Consider the following 25,253-nt stretch of genomic DNA (forward strand, 5'->3'; position numbering starts at 1 on the left):
AAGAATGAAGAACAAACACTTGACAATAGTTTGTGAAAAAAAACCCATTCATATTACACAAACTAGTGATGTAACCCTGGGAGACACATTGAAAACATGGTTGTTTACACAAGAATTTACCTTTGCCACCTTAAATACTTATGCTTGTGCAAACCTTCTTTTATTGTAATAAAAACCTAGACAACACATATTTGTTATCACAAAATAAAGGAGTTTGGCAGTACTTCAAACACTGGTGATGTAACTGGACAATAAAGTAGTTAAACAGCACCTTGTTTTTTTCCCGTGTTTGATTAATTGATTACTTAATTATTTGCATAAAGCAACTTTGCTAAGAAAAACGTTTATCAGCGGAAATAATGATTCAACTACCGCGTGAATAATTTTCCCTGAAACGGTAAAAATAATGCATATGCATATTCATACATTTTGTTACCATTTGATTCTTTGCATTATAGGTCTTGCTTTATTTCTTAATCTCATTTGTAGTATCATATGTAAATACACGATGTTTTGTGTATAGTTATCACTGTTACATACAGGTATATGCAGAATCTGTGTATTATGGTCTGGAGGCCCTAAAATACGAATAAACTATATTGTATTGTATTGTGATATTCGGATGGTGCTAGTAACACAGTATTAGGATAGATGGTTTAACCAATACAGAAATGTATAAATCGCTGAGTCATACTCAATTATAGCTTGGACGCGTTTTTTTTAATGTCCCCCACCACTATAGTGGGGGACATATTGTTTTTGCTCTGTCTGTTGGCTGGTTTGTGTGTTTGTTTGCTCCAACTTTAACATTTTGCCATATCTTTTGCAATATTGAAGATACCTACTTGATATTTGGCATGCATGTGTATCTCATGAAGCTGCACATTTTGAGTGGTGAAAGGTCAAGGTCATCCTTCAAGGTCAAAGGTCAAATATATATAGCTTCAAAGCGGCACAGAAGGGGACGTTTCTGACAAACACATACGTATCTTGTTTTTCATTGTCACTTTAGTTCATCTTTATCCCGTTGGTGCTAAGTGAAAAAAGCAGTGTCAGAAGGTTACAAATATCAACTATTTTATGTGATCAATGTCAATCTGATAATGTTTAAAAATATGGAGTTTTTTTCTATAGTCGTTCAACTTCAGGGGATCTATGTACTCCACTTAGGTTTAGCATACTCATGTGCTCAAAACACTTATCGTAACCGTGGTATGGAAACTTTTCGTGGTACTGTCCCCGACACTCCCATGCCTTCTCAGCCTTCAGCTTCTTCTTCCGGTGGTGTTTGTTAGAGAATGACATGTAATAATATAAATACCTACCAAGCAGTCAACTGATTTATATCCGCCATTTGAATACGCATGTCATGCCCCAAACGCTTTTTTTAGAAACCATCTTCCCTCCCTCCCTGCCTCAAAAGTGGTTGGGCCTTGTTAAACGGATATCACATGTTCGCAACTGAATCAGAACAGGACTTGTTGGTGATTAGGAAACGTTTCCTTCATAAAATAGTTTTCTATGACCAAAACATTTGAGACATCCAGCAAACATACTCATATTCCACGAACAGTATTTAACTATTTTTGTCCGACCCGTACGTTTTTCAGGCAGAAGGAAGCAAAACCATTTCATACTTAAATCGGTTTTCGTGGACCGAAGAAAGAGGATAGTCAAGGGAACATATTTTAAACGATACAATGAAACTAGTTGTACATATGAACATCTTTACAGGATATGTTTTTTTTTATACAAGTCATTTACAATGTGTGTTTTGTGTAACCGTCATCTGCCCTTTGTCATGTGAAGCAACGAAAGGCAATTTATAACCGCGTCATTTGCCCTTATGTTTATATCAAGTTTATACTTATCATTTGTTGTTTTCGAGGTATTCTGTGTGGACAGACGAGCGGACAAACAAGGATTGAAATGTATGTGATGCATGATAATACCTCTAATGTTCTTTCTTAGTTTTTTCATATTTTCTTTGTTCTATGGTTAGTTATTGTGACATGACCTTTCATATTGGTACAATGAAAAGGTCGTACATAATCCTTACGATGTCGTGTCTAAGTACTGTGAAACCATTATATATCGTCAGGCATTAATTTTCGTATATTTCGTAGCTCGACGTATTCAATATCCTAGCGAACAATTGTGTCCCATATTTGAACAAATTAAGACTGAATTACCAAAGACATGAGGCACTAAAATCCAACGTAATCCACGCATGCATACTCCGTCTGTTACGTAATCAAGATAAATCCGGTTTTGGCACAAAAGGGTGTAGATTACACAGTGTACTTAACTGACACGTAACATTGCTCTAAAACGCGGAAGCAGTACAGCTGTATCGACTGCGTTGACTTCGTTTAGGTAGAATTTTTATGATAAGTGCTAATTGTTAAAAACTTTATTACCCATTGTGTGTATTGTGTTTTTCAGTGTTGTTGCAGAAGATTATACAGCCTCCACGCACCGGATTAGATTCGGATCAAAGACAATAAACAAAATTAAAGGATGATGAAGTATATACTTACCGTAAACATTCTCCGCATTGATTACAAATCAATACAGAACATTTTGATTTGTGTTTGGTTGTTTGCGTTTAACTACAATACAGGTGTAAAAATAGCTTGTGCTTCGTTTTATGGGCTATCGATCTTTTTAATCAATTACATCTTTTACAAGTTTTACGATACATGTTTCAAATAATTGTTACTAGTAGCAATTGAAAACGTAACAGGTAAAGAGAAATTAGCTGTCATGACGATTAGTTCCATCCAAAAGTAAGGAAATTGTTTTCAAAAATTAACTTTTATTTTGCGCGATTACCATGAAATCCCCGGAAAGCACGTGTTTCGAATGACTGAGTATGACGCAATAAAGCATTGCTTTGTATCCTATTGCATTCAATCTAATTTAAACTCACTCGTCCATTGGTAGTTACAATTAAATCTGAACTTTGCCCTATGAAACCGCTGTCCCATAATGCACTGTTAATTTTACACTTCCGAAAATTATTGTACTTAAAGTGATCAAATATTTTCGATGCAAAACTCTTGAAACTTTATTGAAAACTGACCAAACAGTTTGCTAACACTAATTTTAACCAATAATCTTCGCACCTACTCTCATTTGCGCCGATAAAGGTAAGATTGTTATTAGTTTGGCCATGATTATAAATAATTAGGACCAATTGGCAACTGGCTTCACTGGTTTCAAACCCGGGTTTCAAACACTCGTTAACGCTTATTCGGTCCCACTAATCCGCTAATTATAATAATGATACACTAATGGGGGCAAATTACTGGTCACCTGATAACAAAAGACTAGTATATTGACATGTGACAAACAGGCCCCACCTCATGCAACTGAATCTCAAGTGTCCCCCCTCTTTCCCCACTACGATTTATCGCAACCGCGATATATTTCGGACAAACAAATCGGATATTGACTGAAGCATTTGTTTTTTCAAAGTCAGGAATTGGCGAATTTAAGTGCTGACGAAAACGTCATTTTTATTAAAAATGACGAAATTTCGTGCTGGCGAAAATAAATGATTTCACAGTATACCAATTTTATGGTAGCAAGCACTGAAATACGTGGACCACATACATTTCGCGATAATAATCAAGTTAACCACTTACGTATCGTGTTAATCACATAAGTCCGCGAAAATATCACGTTGAATGGTAAGCGTCCTCAAAAAGAATCGCGTTACTAATTATTTTTCGAGAAATTTATTTGAATATTAAGTTACCTTTTTTGAAAATATTTCTTATTTATGTTTAGTAATTTTACTAAATTACCGAAAAATTCCTACAAGTGACATAAATTACCTTTTTTTTTTAACGCGAACCTTAACAAGGTTATATTCCTGCGACTTTTTAATTATCTGTTAAATTTTATCATAACACGTTAATTTTCCTGTTACCACTTAAGTTTGCCCAAGGTATTCCGCGAACCTGTACAAGATAATATTCCTGCTATCAGATAATAATCTGCCAACGTAAATCATAATATTCATGTTACCACTTATATGATATATAAATAGATGATATATTCTGGGAATTAATGTTCAACAAAGTTGTATATTTTTTATGTGCGGCCTTTAACAATTTGACAGAATTTAGGAAATAAATCATAAATCTGTTCCTGTATCTGTAAATACAGATTTTCTAATGATGTTTTGTAGAAAAATGTGTTTCGTGTACACGATTTATGTTGATTAAATATAAGTTAAAAGGAAGCCTGAGCCATCACTACATCACATTTACTCTATTTGTATGAAATTAATGAACATTATGTACCGGTATTCAGTGAGCTGACGAAGCGTGTTACACTTGATTTCAGCTTTTTGTGCAACTGTAAAATATTATCATCTCATAAAATCATTTTGCATGAAATTAATATTAAAAAATGTAATGCTTAAAGCATAAAACAATTAACAATTTTTAATTGAAAAATGCAACTAGGTTTTCACTATCAACATTAATTACTTGGATTTTACAATTCGGTTTAATGTATCAATAATTATTGATTTCTACACATACAAATAATAAAATTGCTTTGAACATTTTGTTTTCTTATGTGATAGTAATTGCTTCACGAAAGTAGTTTCACAATGTTTATGTACTAGTATATCACTTTGCATAAATATCTACACAGTTTCGTCGATCGTATTGTAACCGTTTTCTCCCCACGGTCAGTAAAATTGCATGGCCCAAAACAACATGGATTAGTTTGGGCAAACAGCGGTAAATTTGCTGCCACCAGTCCACGTTGAATTTGTGAACAATTATTGAATCCAAACTCAAATGTCTTCTACTAATTTTATTTCACAATCACACATTATTCAAGAAAGCACACTAGAAATACACTATTATGATTAGTAACAAAAAGTATATTTAAAACATTTACGTACTGATTTCAAGACACACGTTTTCAACAATATATATTTAAAGCATCCATCCGTTTCCCTCCTGAGCTCCCTTTTAATCCCCAAAACCCTCTTTATATACTTTACAAATAAGGCTGTATGCAAATTTTCGCTCATATGCAAATTTTCGCCAATATGCAAATTTTCGCCAATATGCAAATTTCTGGAAATTGCAGAAATTGAGAGATTAGCAATTAGCAGAAATGCAGAGGTACTCATGGGAGAGATGGCCTGCACCTGGTATTAAACAGAGATCACTGTGTGACCAGCAATAACATTATAGAAGTATCCATTACTCCCAACTTGAACATAATTAAATGGACAAAATGAGCTTATTAAAAAAATGCAACACTGACCTCCTCTCGGATTGGAGCCTCCTGGCGACAGGATAATAAGCAGTTACTAGACACTCACACATTCAAACAGTAAATTTAAAAACTACCCTTTTTTGTTGATACTCTAAAAAAATGTATGGATAAATTTAAAAACAAAATTATTTTGACCAGGCCTATGCCATTCAAAAACTTCATCCACACAAGGTCATAACATATTTTTGAAATTTATCCATGCACTGTCCCTAAAAAACTGTTAAAGAATTATTTCAAAACAATTTTATCAACATTAAAAAAGAAAAAAAAACAACAACACCCAACAACAACAAAACAAGTCAACACAATATCTCTGGCAAATAAAAAGAAAACAGCATCTATATATATACCTCACCTAAAGCAAAGCAATTTTAAAGAAGTAATGAGACAAACATATTATAATGCTAAACAGTTTAAGAAAACAGTTTACAATGATAATATTATCATCACGTTGACAATTTCTTAAAAAGATATTAATTGCATAAACTATGATACAATGTCGCACACAGCAATAATGCATAGAGATAAACCATGTAAAAACTACAACATTTAAATATCAGTTTATTGAAAAAGATTAAATTGAAATTTCAAAAATGTTAGCGTCATTCAATATTACAGTTCATATCTGTCTGTAATTATTGTCTTATTTTCCCTTGGTCACTCATTTTAAAATCCAACACATACAACACACAGTGTCAATAAAGTTCCTCCCCACGGTCAGTAATATTGCATGGCCCAAAACAACATGGATTAGTTTGGGCAAACAGCGGTAAATTTGCTGCCATCAGTCCACGTTGAATTTGTGAACAACTATTGAATCCAAACTCAAATGTCTTCTACTAATTTTATTTCACAATCACACATTATTCAAGAAAGCACACTAGAAATACACTATTATGATTAGTAACAAAAAGTATATTTAAAACATTTACGTACTGATTTCAAGACACACGTTTTCAACAATATATATTTAAAGCATCCATCCGTTTCCCTCCTGAACTCCCTTTTAATCCCCAAAACCCTCTTTATATACTATTCAAATAAGGCTGTATGCAAATTTTCGCTCATATGCAAATTTTCGCCAATATGCAAATTTTCGCCAATATGCAAATTTCTGGAAATTGCAGAAATTGAGAGATTAGCAATTAGCAGAAATGCAGAGGTACTCATGGGAGAGATGGCCTGCACCTGGTATTAAACAGAGGTCACTGTGTGACCAGCAATAACATTATAGAAGTATCCATTACTCCCAACTTGAACATAATTAAATGGACAAAATGAGCTTATTAAAAAAATGCAACACTGCCCTCCTCTCGGATTGGAGCCTCCTGTCGACAGGATAATAAGCAGTTACTAGACACTCACACATTCAAACAGTAAATTTACAAACTACCCTTTTTTGTTGATACTCTTAAAAAAAATGTATGGATAAATTTAAAAACAAAATTATTTTGACCAGGCCTATGCCATTCAAAAACTTCATCCACACAAGGTCATAACATATTTTTGAAATTTATCCATGCACTGTCCCTAAAAAACTGCTAAAGAATTATTTCAAAACAATTTTCATCAACATTAAAAAAGAAAAAAAAACAACAACACCCAACAACAACAAAACAAGTCAACACAATATCTCTGGCAAATAAAAAGAAAACAGCATCTATATATATACCTCACCTAAAGCAAAGCAATTTTAGAGAAGTAATGAGACAAACATATTATAATGCTAAACAGTTTAAGAAAACAGTTTACAATGATAATATTATCATCACGTTGACAATTTCTTAAAAAGATATTAATTGCATAAACTATGATACAATGTCGCACACAGCAATAATGCATAGAGATAAACCATGTAAAAACTACAACATTTAAATATCAGTTTATTGAAAAAGATTAAATTGAAATTTCAAAAATGTTAGCGTCATTCAATAATACAGTTCATAGCTGTCTGTAATTATTGTCTTATTTTCCCTTGGTCACTCATTTTAAAATCCAACACATACAACACACAGTGTCAATAAAGTTCCTCCCCACGGTCAGTAATATTGCATGGCCCAAAACAACATGGATTAGTTTGGGCAAACAGCGGTAAATTTGCTGCCATCAGTCCACGTTGAATTTGTGAACAATTATTGAATCCAAACTCAAATGTCTTCTACTAATTTTATTTCACAATCACACATTATTCAAGAAAGCACACTAGAAATACACTATTATGATTAGTAATAAAAAGTATATTTAAAACATTTACGTACTGATTTAAAGACACACGTTTTCAACAATATATATTTAAAGCATCCATCCGTTTCCCTCCTGAACTCCCTTTTAATCCCCAAAACCCTCTTTAAATACTATTCAAATAAGGCTGTATGCAAATTTTCGCTCATATGCAAATTTTCGCCAATATGCAAATTTTCGCCAATATGCAAATTTCTGGAAATTGCAGAAATTGAGAGATTAGCAATTAGCAGAAATGCAGAGGTACTCATGGGAGAGATGGCCTGCACCTGGTATTAAACAGACGTCACTGTGTGACCAGCAATAACATTATAGAAGTATCCATTACTCCGAACTTGAACATAATTAAATGGACAAAATGAGCTTATTAAAAAAATGCAACACTGCCCTCCTCTCGGATTGGAGCCTCCTGGCGACAGGATAATAAGCAGTTACTAGACACTCACACATTCAAACAGTAAATTTACAAACTACCCTTTTTTGTTGATACTCTAAAAAAAATGTATGGATAAATTTAAAAACAAAATTATTTTGACCAGGCCTATGCCATTCAAAAACTTCATCCACACAAGGTCATAACATATTTTTGAAATTTATCCATGCACTGTCCCTAAAAAACTGTTAAAGAATTATTTCAAAACAATTTTCATCAACATTAAAAAAGAAAAAAAACAACAACACCCAACAACAACAAAACAAGTCAACACAATATCTCTGGCAAATAAAAAGAAAACAGCATCTATATATATACCTCACCTAAAGCAAAGCAATTTTAAAGCAGTAATGAGACAAACATATTATAATGCTAAACAGTTTAAGAAAACAGTTTACAATGATAATATTATCATCACGTTGACAATTTCTTAAAAAGATATTAATTGCATAAACTATGATACAATGTCGCACACAGCAATAATGCATAGAGATAAACCATGTAAAAACTACAACATTTAAATATCAGTTTATTGAAAAAGATTAAATTGAAATTTCAAAAATGTTAGCGTCATTCAATATTACAGTTCATATCTGTCTGTAATTATTGTCTTATTTTCCCTTGGTCACTCATTTTAAAATCCAACACATACAACACACAGTGTCAATAAAGTTCCTCCCCACGGTCAGTAATATTGCATGGCCCAAAATAACATGGATTAGTTTGGGCAAACAGCGGTAAATTTGCTGCCATCAGTCCACGTTGAATTTGTGAACAATTATTGAATCCAAACTCAAATGTCTTCTACTAATTTTATTTCACAATCACACATTATTCAAGAAAGCACACTAGAAATACACTATTATGATTAGTAACAAAAAGTATATTTAAAACATTTACGTACTGATTTCAAGACACACGTTTTCAACAATATATATTTAAAGCATCCATCCGTTTCCCTCCTGAACTCCCTTTTAATCCCCAAAACCCTCTTTATATACTATTCAAATAAGGCTGTATGCAAATTTTCGCTCATATGCAAAGTTTCGCCAATATGCAAATTTTCGCCAATATGCAAATTTCTAGAAATTGCAGAAATTGAGAGATAAGCAATTAGCAGAAATGCAAAGGTACTCATGGGAGAGATGGCCTGCACCTGGTATTAAACAGAGGTCACTGTGTGACCAGCAATAACATTATAGAAGTATCCATTGCTCCCAACTTGAACATAATTAAATGGACGAAATGAGCTTATTAAAAAAATGCAACAGTATCGTTAAACTAAAACGTTCTCTAGAAAATTGTTTCGACGTGTTCTCTAAACACCCTTATCCCTATCAATTATCAAATGTAAAAGTAAAAAAGTGTACAATGACGTTCAAAAGATAGGCCATATAACTCCCAAATTGCTGACAATTATCAAATGTACCGTACGAATGTATACAATGTCGTTCAAACGATAAGATATTTACACAATCTAAGAGTTATAGCAATAAATTGCAATACCTGTTTGAATATTATTTCGATCGGGATATTATTTCATAAGGAGCCATTAAGAATTGCGAATCATACGATATTGTTAATAGGTCATTACTAGTATCATGTAATAAAAACAATATTCAAAATAAAGGGACTAAAAGTAAACACATAATTGCTACAGTGTAGTACATAATATTGACATTAACACATCTTGTTTAAATATACCGGCTACTCATTGATATCTATAACGATTAAGTTACACAATATAAGCAAAAAACAAAAAACAAACATGAAGTGGAATTGAACTTTGGAAAATAAATGCCATATTTACACAATAATAAGTCATTTATACACAAGGTTTTCCATAGTTGAAGATTCGTTCATGGCATTGTCGCTATGGTGAGAATGACATCAATTTCGCCATTCCGAGTTTTATCACGTTCCTGCTTTTTTATCAGTTCTTTCTGAGCTATTTAGGAAGAGCCAATTATCTATCCAGCCTTACTTTCAACAACAGAGAGAGCTATTCCGAACTGTGCTGCGTAGTACGTCACCATGATCCCGACGTGAGCATAGGGAATCGGACCCTTGAACATATCAATTGCAAGCTTGAGATCTGATATCACGAACGCAATTGATCCTAAGCATGCAGACAACTTCGTCCACTGGCTCGCGAGATCATCAGAGAACTGGACACGGGCCACCGCGCGCCATGTCATGGTGCATTCCACAGCGATGTAAGCTGCCACCATATAACGGATTACACCATGCAGGGAAGTGCTGAGGTATGAGTATCCAAGGTATCCGACTCCAAACACTACAATCGCAACATATGGGTCAAACGGGGTCCATCCAAAGGCCATTAAATAGCAAATCTGTGAGATAGAAAAGCAGACCGCTCCTAGCTTAAAATATTTTTCCCACACCAAAAACGCATCTCCTAGACAAGAAAATATTAGCCCAATGAGGATATGCCATGAATAGCTGTTATTCACGGTGGTGGTAATAAAATGTAAGAGAACGAACAACATCAGTGAAATAATTGGAAGACATTTCACGATGCAGTAGAACCAGGGTGTGCTTGTTTCTGAAGCAGGCGTATTAGCAAACAACACGAAGAAAATGATGCAGGTTATGAAGAATGGAACCAATTTCCAAGGTCCAACAATCTCCAACTGAAAAAAAAGTTCATGCAATTACTCGTTAGTCGGAAACCCTTCTATATTATATAATATTTATAATAATAAAATACTTACAAAACGGAACAATGGTATTATATGATATATATCTTCAGACATCTGCGTACTATGATTGTAGGCGATGCAAGGTAATCTAATACAGTTACTACAGTTCGAAAGACAATGACAACACATTCTGTCACGGGTATGCCTATTGTCAAAACTCACTCGACCCATGGGTACACACATTCCCATTAGACCATTTTTGTTTTATTAATAATGTAATATTCAATTGTATAAGTCACGATTAATTTATATTGACATTCGAACAACTATTATCTTAAATGATGTGTTTTTCCATTAACAAAAGAATTATACCCATCATTGTAACGTCATTAAAGGAGGCTATATCGTGATCATTAAGTATATTTGCATTGTGACAATTAGATTCGGCAATATAACCAACCTTAACAAACTGTTCTTTCAATTGTCAAAATGTCAAAGAAAACAGACTTTGGTTATTTTATTGAATATTCTATCGACTGTACATTAAAATGTATTTGAATCCTATCCCAGTCTCCACATCGTCAGCCCACAGGTGGTTAGCGTGTGGCTATGATATAAATTAATGAAAACATCATTTTGAATGATAAATTATCATATTATAACTAAAAATCAACTTTTCTGAAAATAATTTTTACTATCAAATATATATATAACAAGGTATCCAACTCGAAATCACCCGAGAACGGCGTGCATCGTTTCGAACAGCCATTACTTCATCAATTTTGCAGCGATTTTCATGAACCTGGTCTTATTCAACGCATAAATGAATTTCCTTTCTGGAAATGTATATATCTTGTTATATTTCTACACATGCTGGGTCAAATTTTAAGAAATAACACGATATACAATTCGCTTGACCTACTTGACAATGATCAGACCGTATTTATGAATGAAATCTCCAGTTGTAAAGACACACCTTCGCATTGGACCGATGAAATCACTCGTGTGTTTAAAATGTCAGTTGAAATGTATGAACAAAGGTTTCAAACGGCGCTGGACAGTTAGTTTTGATGCATAATGTAACGGCAAGCACGGTAAGAATGTTTTTTCACACGTTTTATTGAATTATGGTATCGAGGTCCGTGAACTTTGCAGGGAAAATGCCCTTTACTCCGTGAAGATTTCAATCATGAATACGGTCTGATCGTTGTTAACTGGGTCACACGAGTTGTGTATCGTGTTATTTCTTAAAAGTTGACCCAGTATTTGTTACAATATTGCATGACATATACATTTCCAGAAAGGAAATTAATTTCTGCGTTGAATAAGACCAAGATCGTGAAAATCGCTGCAAAATTGATGAAACTGTTCAAAGCGATGCATCCTGTTTTGGGGTGATTTCGAATTGAATACCTTGTTATATATATATATATATATATATATATATATATATATATATATATATATATATATATATATATATATATATATATTTGATAGTAATTTTTCCAGAAACGTTTATTTTTAGTTATAATATGATAATTTATCATTCAAATTGATGTTTTCACTAATTTATATCATAGCCACACGCTAACCACCTGTGCCTAGTTTTCGATTCGTTTTATAAAGACAGAGAGCAAACTCGTAGAAAACCCAATTTCGGGAATGTGAAAGAGTCTATAACGGAATGATAAACATATGGTCATAACACAATATAAATTTAACTTTAATCCAAAATTAATTGTAAAGCTTATTAACTCAAACTTGCTTTAAGACAAACAATATCATAAGTTGGTAGAAAACGTAATAAAACTGACACAATTATGTGTAAAATACCAGCTATTGTCCTCTTCGTACATTCTTTGTGCAAGTGTATGCGGTTTGTCCTTAGTTTTAAGTAATCTGTGTATTGATTACATGTATTAAACAAGATCAAATTACATTTGACAAAATACTTTCACTTTCACTGCAATAATATTTTTTTGACGATCAACACAATATACAAGCCAATACCTAAATTATGAAAATACAAATGTGAATTATTTATATTCAAATTTTTTAATATTTATTTCAAAGTGTGTCATTTTTGCTCTTTTGTTTCTAGATAAAGTTTGAAGTCTGAAAAGAAAAAAACGGTACTCACAACTGTCAGTGACGTTGTCATGTTGAAAATCGCACGAATTATACTGTCAAGGCAAATGATTCACCTTCCAATCGCACATATGACTAAGTTTAAAAGACGAATTTCGATTATAAATTTTCCTCGTTTTAATTTAATGGTTAACTACGACCAAACATCTGAGTTTTCATGCTTGCATAATTGCATTCAACGAAATGTGCAGTCAAGGTTATCCAACGCGCACATGTTTTTTTTACGAATGATTAAGGAAAACGGCTTCAAAACATGATATCGGTTTTCGTAGAACGAGGAAAGTCAAGGTTACATATTTTTAAGATGATTATGATAAAACTACATTCATGGTACATCGACTATCTCCGGTATGCTCCGGTAGATAGATCTCGTGTCTTGCACTGATTCATTAAACGCGTGATCCGTGTATTTTTATAAGGCTGTATACGACGGGTATCTAACTAGCGCCAAACTTTCTGCCCAAATTTTGATGAAAACAGCACGATCAACTTTCATTTGTTCATTCAATGTTACAAATGGTTTAAAATTCCAACATTATTTCACCACGTTAGTCCTACTTTCGAATTAACCTTGTTTCCAAAATTATCCAAACCGAAAGTGAAACTGTATTGATTAGATTTTGTGATGAAATCACTAAATATTTGTTCAGTTTGTGAAAGAGAAGCTCGAACAAAGACTATTGAGTATTATTGAAATACAGGCTATCATTACCGATTGTGGTTCTGGCAAACAATACCTGAGATGCCATGTTACTGTGATACTCGGAATTTAACGAAACATAACGAGAGAGAGAGACAGAGAGAGCTGAGAGAGCAGAGAGAGAGAGAGAGAGAGAGAGAGAGAGAGAGAGAGAGAGAGAGAGAGAGAGAGAGAGAGAGAGAGAGAGAGAGAGAGAGAGAGAGAGAGAGAGAGAGAGAGAGAGAGAGAGAGAGAGAGAGAGAGAGAGAGAGAGAGAGAGAGAGAGAGAGAGAGAGAGAGAGAGAGAGAGTTCCCTTTTTTACAGGTACTGGATTATGAAAGACAGATGAGCTTTAAGTCATCTCGTGTATGATACCCCTTGTGACTTATACTCAGATCAAGACCACCATCATTGAGAAAACTTCATTAAACAACACTTGATCGTGACAATTTTGTTGACCCAGAAAACGACTTAATCTAATATAAACAAGATTTCACGTTTAATGTAGACATATACATTAAGGCATCGGTGAACAAAAAACAAGAATACAAATGTGGATTTTGTAAATATGTTTTTATCAATGATCAATAATCACATCTCATTTCACCTGTTGTTATATCTAATATATAGGGCGTAAACAGGCTTTATCCAGGCGTCTGGGTTCTGGGCGAGTCTCTCCAGCTGTCCCCACGTCTTACCCATCTGATTGGCATCTGCATGAAGGTATCGGCGCCAGATAATTATAGGCCGCCCTCTCTTCCTCTTTCTTCACCAAAATTCTTTGTTGTGGATCTTTTCTAGCCAGCGGATGTTAAGGATCTTCCTGAGGCAGATGTTGATGAAGACACGAAATTTCTTCATGTAGGTGAAGATGGTTCTCCAAGTCTCTACTTCAATGAGTTGTATTTGTTTCACGTTGGTGTTAAAGAGGCTTATCTTGGTGTTGATGCCTATCGGGCTAGATCCCCTAGATGTTCTTCAGCTAAAGAAAGGCTCCTCCTGCTTTACCGTTAAGGACTCTGACGTCTGCATCCGTTCCTCTATGTTATCCACGGTGCTACTGAGATAGTTGAAGCGTTCCTACCCTCCCAGCGCCTTTTCCTTGGACTGTGAATGGTGTGTCGTCGGATGCGTTGGTCTTGAACACCCTGCTATTCCTTCTGTTGATGGTGAGGCCAGTCTAGTTGAATAGTTCGAAATAATTTATGTCTTTTCCTGCATCTGTTGTTGGGTATGGGAGAAAAGAGCCAGATCTTCGGCAAAGTTAAAATCATCCAACTTCTTCCAAAGTGTTCACTCGATTCCGTTTCGCTTCTGGTCCGTCGAGGTCTTTATGACCCAGTCTATGGCCATAAGGAACATGAACGGTGAGAATAAGCAGGTTGGCCTCACTCCGGTGTTGACTTTGAAGGCGTAAGTGAGCTGTCTGCAATTAACGTTTCTGCAGGTCATTCCTTTATATGAATCACTGATGATGTTGGTGATCTTTTCGGGCACTCCGTAGTGTCTCAGTAGTTGCCTGTCAATGCTGTCGAACGCCTTCTCATATTCGATTAAGTTGCCTTAGATGGGTGAGCTCCAATCTAGGGATTGGTCCAGATCTCATCCACGATAAATCTCTCCATTCGGAAGCCGGATTGTTGGTAACAGTGATTCGTGTTTACAGCGTCTTTCATTCAGATCAGTCGAATGCGATTAAGCACTTTTCCTTGGATGAAACAAAGCGTTATCCCTCGAAAGCTAGATGAGGAACCGACGTGGCCTTAATTGGTGAACTTGAATAGGTGGCCCAGTTTTCATTCTGTTATTTCTTCTTCATCTCATGACACTGGTATCGACGTCTACATAGATATTTATTGTGTCATACAACCCTAACGTTAACATTTGTTTTGTAGTAGAAGATATACTCGACAGAATTCATTGACAGTCTACTGGTGCCCAGCATTGAACTTATCTGATGTGTGGGCTGGAGTAAAGACGTTGTAACGGCACATATATAAGGTATGTAATATTTGTATTAAGTATTTTTACATTGTTCCATTTGAATGTATAATTTCAATGTGTGTTAAAAAAACAACCATGTGTGTCGAACTAGCGATGAACACCAATGGTCCGTAAAGTGCCTGTGGTGTTAATACTGTCTATCGTTAAACATTAAACGTTTATATTTTGCTTTATTAAAAGTGGGATTTATTGAAGTATTTAGGTTTGCACATACTCCAGACATACTGTAGAGTTCAATTTTCATTTTTTTAAACAATATATACAACGCTCGTAACATAACAGCCCTCGTTGTTACAGGCAAATACTTGGTGTATTAGAGTTAGACAGTTTAAACCAAAGAAACCAGTTACGGTAAGCTTGATTGCTGTGCGCGAACTTCATGGCTTAAATGACTTATTCGATTGTGTGGTACAGTTACATTAATCGGAAAATCAACTGCATTTTGACCGTTTTCAATTTCGGCGTAGAATGAAATTTTAAGAATTTACTTTTAACGAGTCTTGTGTCCCTAGCTTACAAAAAAACTCAACCAAAACAGAAAAAGCTAATGCTTTATGTCACGAAGGAAAACACTTGTGTAAAATAGTGCAATTCGATGCGTCGTTGTCATGTGGTCGAACCGTTTTTTATGCATGTTATATGCGAAAAGAAGAAAGACTTTGCGATTATAAATACTTTCGCGTGTATTGTGTTAAAGAAAAAGTTTAATATATTATGCTTAATACAATTTCAAATAAAAAGGTGTTTTGCTTTGATTTCCGCGCATACTCATAATTGTTCGTGACGATAATTTAAGTTTGTTACAAACGAAGGAAATAATCAGGTTCACAGGAAGCAGATAAGCAGATTTTTTTCGGTGTAAAAACTGTAAAACGAGAAAAAAATATCACCATAAGCCTCGATTCAATTTTAAGCAGCATGCATATTGTAACACAGTACGCCAAAAGAAGATTTTACTTAAATATAATTCATTTAATTTTCAAAGAAAATGATCAAAATCCAATATAGCGGCTATTGCTCCTGGCAAAATGATGTCGATGTCAACATGCATGTACATGTAGATTTACACACAGAGTCGTTCTAAACATAAATTTTCAAAACACTATACTCCCCTTATTTTTTCATGGACGCTGCAGTTTTTGATGGCGTTTAGATCTAGCCTTCACATCCTGTAGTTTGTGACCCAACACAAGATAATCCATCATAATTCTATAAAACTTTGAAACACGTATTGAAAACGGGTCATTCTTACTGAATAGACAAAGTTTATTCATCAAAGAAAATACCCTTACGCTACCTTAAATCCAAAAGCAAAAAGATTCGAATAGACTCCTCAACCATAATACACACCCATCAATATGTTCTACACACACAATTTTGCATCCAAATAGGCTCGCACATTTTGAACATCAATAACACGAATAAGCTAGATCTACATGCAGATCTAAATCCTTCCTCTCACCGGTTCCATTTGAGGTAATAAGTCCATAGAATATGCACTTTTTCATAATTACATCCAGGATAAATTTACACGAAAAAAATGCGCGTCTTCAATGTTTTTTTACCAGACATCGCATAATACTAGTTTCGTGTACACCATAAGATGACATCACATATTTTCCTCCAAAAATATGTGATAAGTAGCTATGTCATTTTATGACGCCATCAATCAGCTGATTCATTATACGGATGGCGAAAAATTATGTCCCTTGACTAGATCTAAAGATTGAAGGTCGTATAATTTTAAAGCTAATGATTTCTCGACTCTAGAGATTTCATATGAAAAATCATTCAATGGAAAAGTTAAAAGTAGTCCGTGCACGCGACAGGTATATTCAACAAGGTGGGAGACAGGCTAGTTTATTCCATGAGGTGTTATACCGTCAATGTCTGTATAAAAATGGGATAAATTGGGTATATATTAAAGGGATCTTTTCACGGTTTGGTAAATTGACAAAATTGAAAAAAGTTGTTTCAGATTCGCAAATTTTCGTTTTAGTACATTTACCATAGTCCAATATAGCCATTATATGTATCTTTTGACGATTTGAAAACTTAAAAATTATAAAGCGTTGCAACGCGAAACGATTGAATAATTTGGAGAGTTCTGATGTTGTCGTTTAAATTTACGAAACTACGAAGATTGCTTATATAAGGTATAAAATACTTAAAGTGTGTATACCCGGCGGAACAGCCGAGAGGGCTAATGCGTTTGTACTTCAGACTAACTCCAGGACTCCGGGGGTCACTGGTTCGAGCCCTGGTACCGGCTACTTTTTTTCCTTTTTTAATTTTATTCTTGATTTTGTACTGGAGCTTTTAAGATCCAATGTTTACATTTATCAATATAAAGCATTTTATGACAAACCTCAAAATATGCCAAAATCTGTGAAAAGGCCCCTTTAAGGGTAATTTGCAATTTGTTACATTTATTTGATATATGAACTATATTTAATATTATAAACTTATATGCTAGAAATGGATTCATGTGGACACATTTCCTTTAACATAAACTTTATCAACAATCCTCTCAAAAAACGCGTTTAATTTTATAAGGTTTGCTATTATTGAAAAACAACAACAACTGAATTGTGTCTTGTTGCGCCACACTTTGGCGTTAACCAATCATTTGTGTTCAACAGCAATGTACGTTACCGTACTTTGGTACTAATCTCGTGCTTTCAATTGTTGTTTTTAGTGATAATAAAAATATAATCCTTCTCCTCAATATTTTCCCTTTTTATCCTTTTACTTATCCTCCTTACTATTTACCATCATCATCATAAGTCGCAGAACATAACCATCATCATCATCATCATCATCATCATCATCATCATCATCATCATCATCATCATCATCATCATCATCATCATCATCATCATCATCATCATCATCATCATCACCATCAAAAAGAGCAACAACAACGAAAGCACTACCCATACAATCATGTTTATTATCATCATCGACAACAACACCAAATTACCATTATCACCGCTACAATTGCAATCGTCTTCAAAGCTTTATCGTCATAATCATTTTAACCGTCATCATATTAATATCACGCTATCACCATTATCATCTTATAATACACGATACACACTTCATCATAATGATAGTATTTATTACGAAGCAAACGTTTAGTACACAAGCATGAACATATCAAAGCGAATGGGCTTAAACCGATGATTGCACTATTGATAATGATATTATGATGATGAGAACAATGCTGCTTACTATACTGTTGTTAATAATGACGGCGTTGATGATAAAAACGATGGCGAATCTTAGGCTGACAATACAAATGATGATGGTGATTTTGATGATGATACTGATGTCGAATTATTACAAAAACAATGATGATGCGTTTCGTTTTACTTTAAACATGAAATACATCAACGGACTTTGGTGTAGAACAAAAAGCACACGCACTTTCTTTTTGAGGACCGATGTTGAGTTTAAATCAAAGTGCAGAACTAAAGTTCAACCTGATAATATACTAGCAAACAACTGCAGTGTCTTCAGCTCTTTGATTTATACTAGGTTGCAATGTAAGGATAACATGTGTTGCTCTCTTCAAAGCGGGTCGGTTTTGTCAAACGGATATCAGGTGTTCGAAACTTAATTGAAACATTTGAGACATCCCGCTAAGATATTACATTCCACGAACAGTGCAATTATTGTTATCCGCCCCGTACGTTTTTTATCAAGCAATATCAAAGCAAAACCAATTTATACCTAAAATCGGTTTTCGTAGAATGAAGAAATAGGATAGTAAAGGAAACATGTTTTTTACGATACGATGAAACAAGTTTTACATATGAAAATCGTTTTACAAAAAAAAGATTTTTTTTTGCTACAATATTCTGTTTACAATTCGAGTTTTGTGTAACCGACAGTCGCCCTTTGACATGTTAGGTAATTTAAGGCCATGCACAATCCTGTCATCTTCCCCTTATGTGTATCATGATAATAATTATCATAGGTTCTTTTCGAGTTATTTTTGCGGCCAGACAGACAGAAGGCTTGCATATAGCCCAATGCGCCATATGTACTTTTATAGTGTTTTTTTTTCATATTCAGTTTAGTTCTATGTTTAGAAATTGTCAAATAACTATGCATATTGGTACGATCTTTTCATTCTACCATTATGCATAGTTATTTTGGCAGAATTATGCCCCATGTTCAACGTATATTTGTTCACTTAGATTTTCATTTTATAATAATAATCTAGCACTGCCCTGAGAAAAGTCGAGTGCGTGAATGTCGAACGGTTCTTGTTTAAATATTATCTTAATTACTATCAAACAAATTCAACTAATACAGCAACCTCTGACTAACCTTTGCACTTTCACATACTCGGTGTAGTTGTACCTTAACAAATAGTTAGTTCTACATAACTCTTGATGTATTTATCCTTATATACTGGTGTGTTTGAGGTATGTTACTCAAAGGTCAAGGTCACATGTAGACTACTGCATAATAAAAATTAGTTTGGATATGAAACACTCTTATTGTATGGCATAAAACTGCTATTCTCACCCCACATTGGCGGAACAAGGCAAGACGAGAAGTGCCTTATGACAACCCCTGCATTCAAGGTAACACGAGAAAATGACACCTGACAGCCCTCTGCCATGACTGCAAGACACAATGATATCAAATTTGACAGTCGTAATGAGTCAGTTTCTCATGTTTATCTTTAGTCTTTACAGAACCGTCTCAAGGCGCACTTTGTGTTGCCTTGTTCATACCGTATGCCCCAAAAAATTATAACTATTTGACAGTATAAGGGCGATTGCCAAACATGGCCAGAACAGAAGCATTCCACCGTTCATATGAAATTTGGAAGTGTTACAAAAACAGTGCAGTGATCCAGAATTTATATTTCCAGACACTCTACCCTTCGTGTAACACTACTTCCCCCGTGACGGTATTGATTCCATATACACCGTAACCGGGTATTTGTTTTTTTTAAATTTTAGGGTGTTCATAACAAATAAAAGTAACATTTTGGCCACATATTTAAATGATATTTTAAAGCGAAACTGACAAAATATGTATTGTTTTATTGACACACAATCATACATGGCAATGACAGCGCATACAAAGCCAACAGCTTGTTTAAAACTAGTACTTGCTCTGCTTTCAGACACAACTATATCAATTAATTGACATTTTGTCAACCAATGCACAAGTTAGCCAGCTTGTAAGGAAGTATCATTAAGTTCATTTTTGTTTCATTTCCGTGTTAAACGAGGCAACCAATGTACATAGTTATTGCAGCAAAGAGCTCTGTTCCTTCTTCTTTGTTTCTAGGTGGGTATTGAAGATTCAAATCTCCGAAAGCTGCTTTTGCAATTGTCAGGAACTCTTGTGATACACCAAGTTCTGGAGGGCGTTGAGAATACTCCCGTTCCACATTATTTAATTCCCTATTGTCAACCAGTGGTATTTTACAATCTCTTGCACCATAAACTTCTGGCTGAAAGAACAACACCTCAGGTTTTCCTGCAGGACAGGAAATTCGGTAATTTCGACGAACACGATGAGTATTCCAAATATTGCAAACTTCATTCAGGTCTTTACTAACGACAGGAAGAAAACAGTATCTAATGCATTCTAAGTACACACTATCAGATGTGTCCAGTAATCCGAAATCGCTCATATCTTTAAAATGGTTCATCCATACATTTCCACACATTTCTCTAAGACTTCGCCAAAACATCCAAAATCCATCCACAGCTCATTGAATTGACAAACCGCATGGCTTCAATTTGTCCCAGCCATCTAAATGGATTTAAAAATTGGGACCATTGTTTATATAAATTCTCCGTCTTAACCTTCCCGCCTGACTTTATGCAACACCTTGTGGATCAATGAGTCCTAAAATTAGACGAACCATCTCAAATGTAGCTGCAAGTCCATGATTAATCAGGAGTCTTTGACGCATTTGCCGGTAACCAGCATTTTCACCGGGAACTGATAACTCAAGCAATATTCCTTGAATAATTTCTTCGAGACTGTGCTAACTTTGGCCTCTAGTAAGGCGGTAATGTCTCAAGACTCGGAAAATTGATCGTTCGCTTGTTATTTTTCATGTCGTATGGCCATAACTTCAAGTATTTCACGTATAGACTACCCACTCTGACGATACTAAACAATAAGCTGTGGTGATGACATACCCTCAAGATCGGCGTCCTGAATATCGTATGCGGGCATGATCTGGAATTATCATCAAGAAAATTAGAGATCTATTATTCAAATAAAAACTCCAAATGTCTAACAAGTGGCTTTCCAAAGGGGGACATTGGTGCTGTACCGTTTTCGGCCTTTGAACTCTAAATGTGACATTTACACTGTATAGACTGTTGCATTAATGAATACAGAAAAATCGCACATCCATTTTTCAACCAGTTATTTCCATTTTTGTGTCTGAAAATAAATATTTAAAAGCAGCTTTATGTATTTTCGTCAACAAAGATGCATTTACATTAAAAATATCAATCAATAAAAGGAAACTTACTACTTGCTATAGTATGCACGTACAATCCAGGTCTTGGTCTGTATGATAAAGACAATGTTCACCGATTGAAGAGCATCTATTTTTATATAACTGGCATCGTTCGCGTATTTATATTCATAATTTCATGAAGTTATCTGTTTTCGAGAAAAGTTATTTGTTTTCGCGAAATCTTCCATTATTTTCATGAAAATGTTATCTGTATGTGTTGGCAGTTTAGAGCACTAACATGCATAAATTCGTGTTAACATAATATATTTATTTCCGTGAAAATGTATCTGTTTTCGCGAAAATAATTTCTTTTTCGCGAAATCCTCCATTATTTTCATGTTATTTTAAGTTGTTAAGTGGTGGCACAAATATGCTTCCATACATAGTATACTAAGTTTACGGTCGCAAAAAGAGCCATACGAGAACCACATGAGTTTCGCGATAATTATCACGTTAACCACTTACGTATCGTGTTAATCACACACGTCCGCGAAAAATATAACGTCAACTAGTTAACGTTCTCAAAAAGGTTCGCGTTACTACTTAGTTTTTGTGATATTAATTTTAATGTTAGGTTACCGTTTAGGAAACTATTTGTGTTAGATATTTTATTACTTAACTAATTAACTAAAAGTGCCTTTAAGTGACATATTAAATTTTCTTCTTAACGCGAACCTTAACGCGATAATATTCCGTTTTCTACACATGTAGTTACTTATCTGTTAACGCAAATCATGAGACGTTAATTTTCCTGTTACCATTTTAGTTTACCCAAGGTTTTCCTCGAACTTTGGCACGATAATATTCCTGTATCTGCTCAAGAAATATTCTTGTTATCACGTAAGTTATAAAAAGTCTTTTTACATTCGGAGAATCCCGGCTCACCATGTTGAAGAGACTACTAGCGACAAGAGCTTTGCAGTTGTGGTCTGTACTTTCCACTTTACCGTAAAATGTTGGATTTTTCCTCAGGTCTTCTGCATTATATTGCTAAGGTAAACATGAACACGATACAGTTCACGTTACTGCTTACCGTTTGCGTTTATTTACGCTTAAATATTACATGTATACTCCGATACCAAAACATTTAATTGTGATCACCCAATGCCCGTCATCGTTTGTCGTGGGTTGTCAACTTTTAGCTCGTTACAACTATGAGAGCTACATTTTGTATCCAATCTTTATCAAACATTCAAACATATAGCACTTATTTTATGATATACAATAAATAGCAAGAATATACGTGGATTGTCTTTATTTCTATGTTGAAACTAACCATACATTCAATTAATCATTGTATGTCAAAGTTATCAAAAGCCTGGGATAAGTATTGGCGTAAAGGCCGCAGTATGTGGCGCAAAACCTTGTGAGCACTTGGTGTGTTTAATAATAGTTTCCTAGACGTGATGGTTACTAATTTAGACTTGCACGGAGCGTAATTGCGTATGTATACCTGTGCCAGTGACCCACTATATAACCCTCTGGCAGCCACACTATATAACAGTCTGGCATACACCAACCTTTACCGGTAACCCATATATCTCACCAGTTATACCATTTGCAAGTAACCTTGACACCACACGCCGGTAAACACAATTACACGCTGGCTCCTACTGCGGTGCCAGTAACCACCAAACTTTACCAACAGGGTGTTGTGCCGGGAAGATCTAATCTACCTGACCCCTGCAAGTCTGGGTAACCAACCAACCATGCAAGCAAGCAAGCAACCAACCAACCAAACCTCGCCCCGTGCAGTTAGCCTTTTGCTATGTTTACGTTAAAAGATGGGTTGTGAGCCCACTGCGTCATTGCGGTGTTGTCCCAAAGGAGCCCCAAACAATGGCAGCGGAGAGCTCAAAACCCCTAAAATATACTTGTTTATTTATAAATTAATACTGATTAACCAAAATGAGTGGAACTGAGAAATTCAACAACCTGTACTCACAGAATTTTACGCAACAAATAAATTGAAACAAATTATTCCTAAACATTCTGATAGCACACCAGTACTAGCCACTTGATCGATACACATTGCAATGTTTACACACGATTATGCCATATATATTTTGGGTTATAAAAATTGCATAATGGCATCCCGCATGGTGTCCAGATAGAACTCCAACCCCACTGGTGACAAGTGCACCCCATCCGGAAGGAAAAAACCCGGGGTGTTTGCATCAATGTCCACAGTGATACTGGTGCTGCGGCTTGCCCACTGCACACACAATCGACCAGTTTACCCGGCGACGTTTTGACGTAATAATTTTCCTGGGGAGGGAAGAGCGCCAATTTATCCGATCAATGATGTCCACCCAGATTATTGCTGTGTCTGCGAAAGCTGTCCTTAAATATTTAATTTCTCTCTTTATATTATTCCGTACCTTTGTACATGAGTCGATGCACAGATCATTTCCGCCCAGATGTAATACCAATATCTTTGGCGGTGTGGAAAGCAACACATTTTCTTCTATTGACCTCCGTAATGATGACCATGTCAGGCCGCCAATTCCCCACCATTCGATGCTTGTGGGCTGCCGCAGGTTCTCCATCCCCCGTTCTTTGGCTCTTGCTCCTGCCCGCTGAGGAATACTGTCCCCAAGAACCCATACCTCTGTCAATAGCAAATAACATTTTGGGTGTACACAAAACAAAGGTCAATTGTTTATTCATACTAGTATACGTTATTTATAAGGTCTCATAGTGCAACTGCATAAAACTGTATAAGCATGTATATCCGAATACAAGTATTCTACGTATCAATTATATTACTGTGAATCATAATGTTGTAGCCCAGTTTAGCGAATATAGGTTCATTACTTAATTACAGTCTTGTCAGCATATATACAATCACAACATACAATAAAGCATAATCGTATTACTAAAAGCTGGCACTCGGAAGTATTGAGTTATAAGAGACTAGAGTATTAAATCAACATAAGAATCCTCATTCACTTATAATAAAATGAAAGGGAGCCAATCCCTGAATCCAAATAACAGAAACGGTAACGTGAACTACAGAGTTACCTCTCTGCGTTTTATACTGGTTTTAACAGCTCGTTATGGGCGCGACCGTCTGGGATGGATCACTAGTGACGTCACAGCTGTTAGCTGCTGTGCCCTAAATAAATCTTAAAGGTTATGGTCTAATGTACCTTTTATATGTGTCTGATGTCCAACTTCTAAGTTTCGCGATGACTTCGGGAGGAACTCCTTTCCTTGACAGATCCATTGCGCGCCCAATTCTTAAGCTATGAGTGTTA

The 25,253-nt window shown here is 35.1% G+C and overlaps 1 long non-coding RNA gene across 1 annotated transcript; it reads right to left on the reverse strand.

Moving 5' to 3' along the window:
* Window positions 1-4,823: 4,823 nt before the first annotated feature.
* On the reverse strand, window positions 4,824-13,403 carry LOC127850526 (uncharacterized). The gene is made up of 2 exons (XR_008035337.1): window positions 12,791-13,403; window positions 4,824-10,638 (listed from the first exon to the last, which is right to left on the reverse strand). It is a non-coding gene; the product is annotated as an uncharacterized LOC127850526 (long non-coding RNA).
* Window positions 13,404-25,253: the final 11,850 nt, after the last annotated feature.

Source organism: Dreissena polymorpha, chromosome 1 (assembly GCF_020536995.1).
Source record: "Dreissena polymorpha isolate Duluth1 chromosome 1, UMN_Dpol_1.0, whole genome shotgun sequence".
Lineage (NCBI taxonomy): Eukaryota > Metazoa > Mollusca > Bivalvia > Myida > Dreissenidae > Dreissena > Dreissena polymorpha.